The sequence below is a fragment of the Maylandia zebra genome, linkage group LG20, assembly GCF_041146795.1.
Source record: "Maylandia zebra isolate NMK-2024a linkage group LG20, Mzebra_GT3a, whole genome shotgun sequence".
NCBI lineage: Eukaryota > Metazoa > Chordata > Actinopteri > Cichliformes > Cichlidae > Maylandia > Maylandia zebra.
Window position 1 is genome coordinate 27087035 of NC_135186.1, and position 7598 is coordinate 27094632.

The 7598-nt window shown below is 39.5% G+C and overlaps 1 protein-coding gene across 1 annotated transcript in view; it reads right to left on the reverse strand.

The window, feature by feature from the left end:
* pacsin1a (protein kinase C and casein kinase substrate in neurons 1a) overlaps positions 1-6389 on the reverse strand; it is a 34033-nt gene extending 27644 nt beyond the window's left edge. Inside the window, exon 1 of the mRNA XM_004546259.4 lies at positions 6205-6389. The gene's annotated coding sequence lies outside the window, so the exon portion shown is untranslated. The remainder of the gene's footprint in view (positions 1-6204) is intronic.
* Between the last annotated feature and the right edge of the window lie 1209 nt (positions 6390-7598).

The following is a 7598-nucleotide window of genomic DNA, read 5'->3' on the forward strand; positions in this document are numbered from 1 at the left end:
ATTTCCATAAACCTAAGAGAGAGATAGTTGTCGGTCCCCTGCAGGAAAACAAAGCATGAGTTTTTTTCTTTTTCTTTTTTAACAGGAAGCTGGTTAAAGTGCTGCTACTTCACCTAATTGGAATATAAATGAAAATCAACCCCAGGTGTGTCAAAACAGAAGTCACCTTTATGGCAGAAGGTTATTAAGAAATTATCTGGGTTTCAGTTTAAACTATCACAGTTATGGAGAGATTATAAAACTCTGCATAGAGCAATGGGGTATATTTAATAATACCAGTTTCTTTTGTACACTTTAACCACTAATGCACCACCTGCTGAATATAATTAATGCTGGGATGATTAGAATCTAGTCAAATATAGTAAACTGTGATGAAAATGGTGTGTGGAAAAATGACTAATTTTGGTGTGAAATCTGCAATATGGTTTGGATCGGTTGATGCAAATGATAATTTATATGTTCAGCTTTGTTTTTTTTACAGATTGAAGTCTTTCTGCTGTCACTGACACGTGTGACTGCCTCAGGCCCACACAGAACACAAAATTCAACAATAATGCTGAGTCTTAGAAAAAAACAATGCTGAGCACCAATTTAGCCGAGTTGGTTTCCCAGGTTACATCAGTGTCTAATTAACTCATATTATTTTGAAATTTAAGTTTCAAGCTTAAAAAAGTGCTGTTTTCCATGTATGCCTGTTTAACTTTATAGAAAAAGGTTAACAAAGTTTACTGTTACAACAATGTATAACGTAAGCGAGATTGTGTTAAAACCTTTTTTCAACTATATTTTTCACGAAGCAGGAACTCCAGCAACACTTGAGGGAAGATGAACATCTTTAATAATAGACCAACGCGTTTCGGCTTGTGGCCTTCATCAGGGTCAACCATATTTTTGACATGTTTCATTCAGTAGATCATTTTATTCCATGCAAAAATTATTCCTTTGGCATTTGCCGGTATTTTTATTTCCAGGTATAAATATAAAAAAAGCAAATTACTACCCAGTGTGAAACCTTAATAATTAAAAACAGAAGTGAAGCTTCAGCTAATGCAGGCACAGTCAATATTTCCACAGAGAGGAAATTAATGGACAACATTTGACCATTTATCAAGCAAAATATTGAAAGTCCACCGGTTCTAACTTGAAATGTGATAATTTTGTGCTTTCAATCATTTAATAAATTCTGGTGTAAGGAAATATCACAGAGTTTGAGGATGTGACTTTAGCCTTTTGAAATGTCTGAACACCATAGCTGACAGATCTAATTATTTAGTAATTAAAATAACAGTAAGCTTGGCTCCAGCATCATGCTATCGTGCTTATATCGTACAGCCACCTTGTCTTTAATACCAAAATATTCAATGCTCAATGTCAATGACGCTATAAGTAGTTCAATTCAGCTTTACTTTTCTTCAAAAATGTGATTGCTTTTGGAAATCATCTGTGCTTCACAGTGTGCTTGAATCTTTCTCTGTGTGTACCCCTCACTGTGTGCTCAGCTGAGCTGCTGCATCCCATGACCATGATAAGCAGTTTAGGTAATGGACGGGTCGACTGAATTCAGGCAGAGAAGTGATGAAGCAACCCACACATCAAATGAAACAGCCTGAGAAATGCCAGCTCTATTCGATGCCTAACAGCAAGCAGTCTGCTGGTTATGCTTCAAATTCTTATAAAATGCTGATTCATGGTCACTTCATTGTGACCACTGGTGCTTTTCAACTGAGTATTTATATTTCTCAAGTTCCAAAGTCTTCTAATTGAAAAATTATTATTATTGGCACACTTTATGCCCTATTGGTAATGTTCCTCCCTTTATGACCACAGTGTACCTGTCTTCTGATGGCAGCTTCCAGCAGGACAACACACCATGCTACAAAACTTCGACTATCTCAAACTAGTTTCTTGAACATGTTAACAGTGAGTTAACTCTACACAATTGGTCTCCACAGTCACCAGATCTCAATGGAATGTGGTGGACACTCATCATGGATTTGCAGCTGACAAATCTACAGCAACCGTGTGATGCTATCATGTCAACATGGACCAAAGTCTCTGAGGAATCTTTCCAGCACTTTGTTGAATATTTGCCTTAAAGAGTTAGAGCAGTTCTCAAGGCCAAAGGATGGGCCAGTATAAGAAAGGTGTACCTAACCAAGTGGCTAGTGAGTGTAAAACAGGCAACTGCTCTCGGAAAACATAGTATCAAGTTAAGATGACCAACAGAAAAACATGTGGCTCTCCTATTCTCTCTCTCTGTGTGATTATGTTTATGAGGAAGACACCCACTAGTGTTCAGCCCCCTCACCCGACCTTCTGCATCCATGCACTTATTAATCAAAACATCAACAGACCCACTGATCTAGAAACCATTCATACCAGAACTGATAAAACTCCAGGGATTCGTGCGCTGGAGGTGCACACCAGGACTCCATTTTGAAATGCCCAAAAGATCACGACACAAACTGGGGCCTCTGCTCTGCCTCAGGGTGAGCCACGGCTTCAAGATGATGACTCAGAGGAGGCAAACGCCGACATGTTGTGATGACGCTGCATGAACAACTCCGGGTAACATCGATGTAATTCATTAGGGTCCACCACAGGATAAACAAGAATAATGTTACCTAGTGATATGTGCGTAGTGTTTCTCATCCTGTTCACATGTACACGTGTGATAAAATTGTTTCCTCCTAATTTTTCTTTAACTAAAATCAACTCCACTATGATGGCATCTCGCTTTTCTTAATATCTCTGGATTTGAGCAAAAATCATAGTCATGGAAAGAGCTTCAGAAAAACAAAATGAGAATCCTTGTGTGGTGTGAAAAGCACCGCAGATGTTTTTGATAATCTCTAATGTCATAAATCTTGTGCCAAGGACAGGAGTCTTCCCGGTGTGTGTCCTCCTCTGCACGGAGAGAAATGAGACACTCCGGCTGCCCTTCAGACTCTCTGTTCTTACATTGGCTCTTTTTTCACACCTTGTCAGACAGCACTATCTCTTCTTTTCACAGAGGAACAACAGCCCTTAACCCTTTCATCAGCAAACACATTAGAGAAGGCCCCACTATTTCACACGTTGTCCTGTTTCCCACACCTACGTTGTCCCAGAAACACCGGAGACTAACAACAACAAAAAGGTCACCAACAACATCTCTTTGTGAGACATTTAAACAGACAGAAACAGATCCGACAGAACAGCGTTTCAGACTATTTGAATGCATCAGTGTTCGGCACCCATTCCTGCATTAGCCTACAAATTGTCATGATTTTGTAATAAAAGATCAAAAACAAACTGACTGAAATAAAAGCTCATCTGAAAACAAATTGCTTTGTTCTAAGTAAAACGAATTCCCTTTAATTGGCATGGAATGCATTCAGCAGTACTCTGTATTGATCCTCCCCTTCCATTTAGCAAAGCAAACCTCCATTGGGAGCGGTAGAGCCCATATGTCAGATATTCCACATTAAACAGAGGAACAAACAATCAAATGACAATAGCTTTAACTGCAATGCAACTCATAAATCCCACGCTCGTGTTAATCCTTTCCCAGTCATTGCAGACAAGGCCAAAAGTTGGATTAAAAACAATCTAAAAACAACTTCCTAAAACTGTTAGTTAAGCTTGCATGGGCATTCCTGATAAAATGTTCACATAACAACTATTCTGTTAATGGTTAAAGAAAACCACCCATCAAGCCACTGATTACATGATTGCAAATCATAATTAAACTCAAACACATAGTTCCTGAGCAGGAGGATGTTTGCCACAATCAAAAACAAAACAAGCCAAGCATGAAAACAGAAGGTGAACAGTAATGCAGACACACTGTAAACACTATGGGAAGTGAGCGCGGGCAAACATTTCTAGAAATTCAACATGACACGGAATAATCTCTGAATTAACAGCTCACATATATAGAAAGAAAGCAGCTTGATTTAAAGAGTGGAATTACTCTGCTTGTAAGCTTGTCTTTTTATTTATTTTTATCATAGCTCGCAATGTGTCATCATATTTTCATCATCATATCATTTTGTCAATATTTAACTCTCAGAACTAAAATGTACAGTGTTGAATATACACAGCAAACAACAACAGAATGAGCCTGTTCAAACAAGATTGTCTACCACACATATATATGAGTATTTCAAAAATTCCTATTGGAGAGAACATCATCACACACATCACAAATTGTGGATATCATTCTAACGCAGACTTTTCCTTCTAATTAAGTTGATTTGCATTTGGTGCATGTCGTCATACCTGGGCAATATCTCGCTAAAAGTTGAATGAAAATGTTTTTTCTCCTCTCATATTCAAGCCTTAATATGTGTGAAACCATTCAAATGATTTGGACTGTTTTAAAATAATATTTTGTGCCTTATATATGACATGCTATAGATAAACTATAGGTTTCTTACCTGCAAACATATGGATTTTACAGGCCCTTAAATGGATTTAAAGCATCCATCATTCTTTGTTAACTGAGTTTGATAGATAGATAGATAGATAGATAGATAGATAGATAGATAGATAGATAGATAGATAGATAGATAGATAGATAGATAGATAGATAGATAGATAGATAGATAGATAGATAGATAGTTTGCTGAAGTACACAAGAGTTCCAAGCAATACACTTTCAACTTGTCTCGACAGTGAAAGCTTAAGAGTCTGCTAATAAATAGCAGGTACTCTTTAACTCTCCTTTCTGCAGTACAATTGCATTAACCCCCCCTGAGAGTATCATCATCTCGTCTCTGCAGCCTAGTGTCGAGCTCTCTTGGGGGCACCTTGGATGCTGACAGAAATGCACTCCAGCAAACAATAAATTCAGCACCAGGGACAGCTCCAAAACAGGCAAGGGGACACAAGTGACCTGTCTGTCATCTGCTACTCCACCGTAAGAATTTAACTCTAGAGGATTTCATTTAAATGAACACCCTCACCACCACCACAAACAACAACAACAACAAAACACAAGTTAGCCGTTTAATCAATCATGCAGTCTCACAGAAAAGCTAGCTGTATGGTTTTAGGCAGGAATGGATGCTTTGGTTGAAGAGAGGGGGGAACAGGAGCTACACGATTTGGGAATGTGATGCCCCAGCTTCCATTAACCAGTCCCTGCAACATATCATCATCCTCCTCCTCCTCATCATCATCGGCACATCTCAGCACAAGATAACATGCCTTTTGCTAAACGCATAACTATGAGACGCTTTAGTCAGCTGTAAGCCTGGATGCATTTCAGCGGGAGCAGATTTGATGAATGATTAAAAGACCACATGCACCTAATCCCATGTAGAAAACAGGATGCTCCTCCTCTGTGGTGCTGTTGGTTTGTGAGAGAAAAACAATGACGCTAGAGATGGCTCCTCGCTGTGCTGTGACAACCAATTACATAACGCCAGAGCGGAGTGTTCTCATGAGCATTTGCGTCCATTTCGCCAAGAAACCATAAAATACAGAACGAGGCGATTTTTGATTACTATGCAACTTATAAGCACACATCAAAGCACCCTTCATATAGATAGAACACTTAATTATACGACTTCTTTGATCGACGCAGTTTAGATTCCTGGTCTTGTTTACCAATTTGGCGCACGGAAAATAAACATAAAATGGCAATCCTGTCTTAGTCTTGGCTACTGTCTTCATCTGCAATAGTGTACTTGGCATGGAAACCGTATTAATGTCTTGTAGAATATTTAAGCAAACCGTATTGCATTGCTGATACAATTGGCACGCTGGGGTCAATTTTGCTCAGCCCGCCAGTGGGGCAATAGGAAGAGCTGCAGAGTGGAAAAAAACAGCCTGCACCATCCTCTAATTTGAAGGGAATGGTGCACATTAGCTTGACGGTGCAAAACCATAATATACGACTCTATGATACAGTTTCGCTTGTGGGTAACGCGTGCAATAGTAATTCTAGGTGATGCAAGATGGTCATCTTCACCCTTGGTGTTCCCAAACAACGGCACATCGTGTAACATGACGCATGCATAGCTAAAAATTTGTTACTGGATCTGTAATACTTGGCAAGTGTCGCAGCAGAAGGGGGATCAGAGTTGATCCAGATGACAGGAGAGGATGCGAGACTCCTTTATCTCTGCGTCGCCCTTCGCGAAAAGGATGCTCAGCTTCTCTTTCGAGGGCAGCAATGTGGCATCAACAGAGAGCAAAACACACCAACTGACTTACCAGAGATGCTGCTCCTGCTGCTGCCGCTGAGGTGCACTACTGCCCGATAGCCTCTACTGCAAGTTATTCAGTATTTCCCCTTGCAGTGACAGAAGGTGACCCTGCGTTCTCTGCAAGACGCTGCATCCACGAGATCACGATGCACGCAGCAAGGGGGAGCTCCACAGCACAGGCATGCGTCGAGGGGGATGGCCCAGCTTTTCCTTTCAATGGACGACAGGAATAGACAGAAGGGAAACGAATGAGAAAATGTAAGATGGAAAAGACGGCTTTTAAATTCCATCTCCCAACACTGGCCACGTGGGCTTACGAGAATTTACACTAGATATACACCCTCGAATCATTTTTATTGATATATTTTTATTATTTCATTTTTAAAATCAGAATTAAACCATTACCTATGGAATTATTAGCCAGTAGTAAGTTATTCTAATACGCATAATATCACATTTATAAATTATAAGCTTTTAAGAAATGAGGAGACCCCCCCAAATGTAACTTCCATTTCCCAACCAATAGGGAAAGCACGTGGTATGACATGGCATCACCGCCTTCCATTTAAACCACGCCCACGTTGCACTACGCTGCAAGGGAGGGGGATGGAGTGTTTTTGTGCTTTGGCTTCCTGACAAGCCCACTGACTCATCCACTGTTTCAAGTACACAAGAAAAATCTATTCACCTGCTGATTTATATGAGTGCACACACACACAAAAAAATTCCCAAAACAAAACACTGTTTCCTTAATGACGTCATATGATAACAAAATGACCAAAGTCATAGTAAATATAGTAATGAAAACCAGTGACTGATCCACAGACAGGTAATATTGGACACCTTTTTTAGAGAATGTGGTGAAGTCTACTAGGAAAATACTTAAGCTGGTTCATCATTAGTGACAATCACAAATAAAAATTACAAACAAAAAGTTTCAATCAATCATTACCTGAAGAACTTCCTTGTTTTTGTTTTGTTAATTATTTGAGGTCCTGTATATATAACCATTACTCTCTCACAATCCATTACATCCTCACAGTGCAGACTCTTTCCATTACAACTGCACTCTGAGTTAATGGATTCCATGAGACACGGCACCAGCTGCCTTCAGCCTCTTATGGACAAGAGTGTAACAGATGAAACTAACTGACCAGTTTCTTACAGAAACAAATGGAAACACAACAATTAGATATCAGCAAAAATCTCTGTTGAATCAAGGATCTATTTGTTAACTTTCTTTTCTTTGCTTGTTTGTCGTACTATTCTTTTCAAGGCTGGGTGTAGCAAAATTCCCTCAAGATACCCAAAACCAAACAGGGTGAAGAGACAATCCCTTTGCTTCAATGGAGATGATGTGGCCGGAGAAGCAAACACCTTCATGCAGATTAATCGGATGCT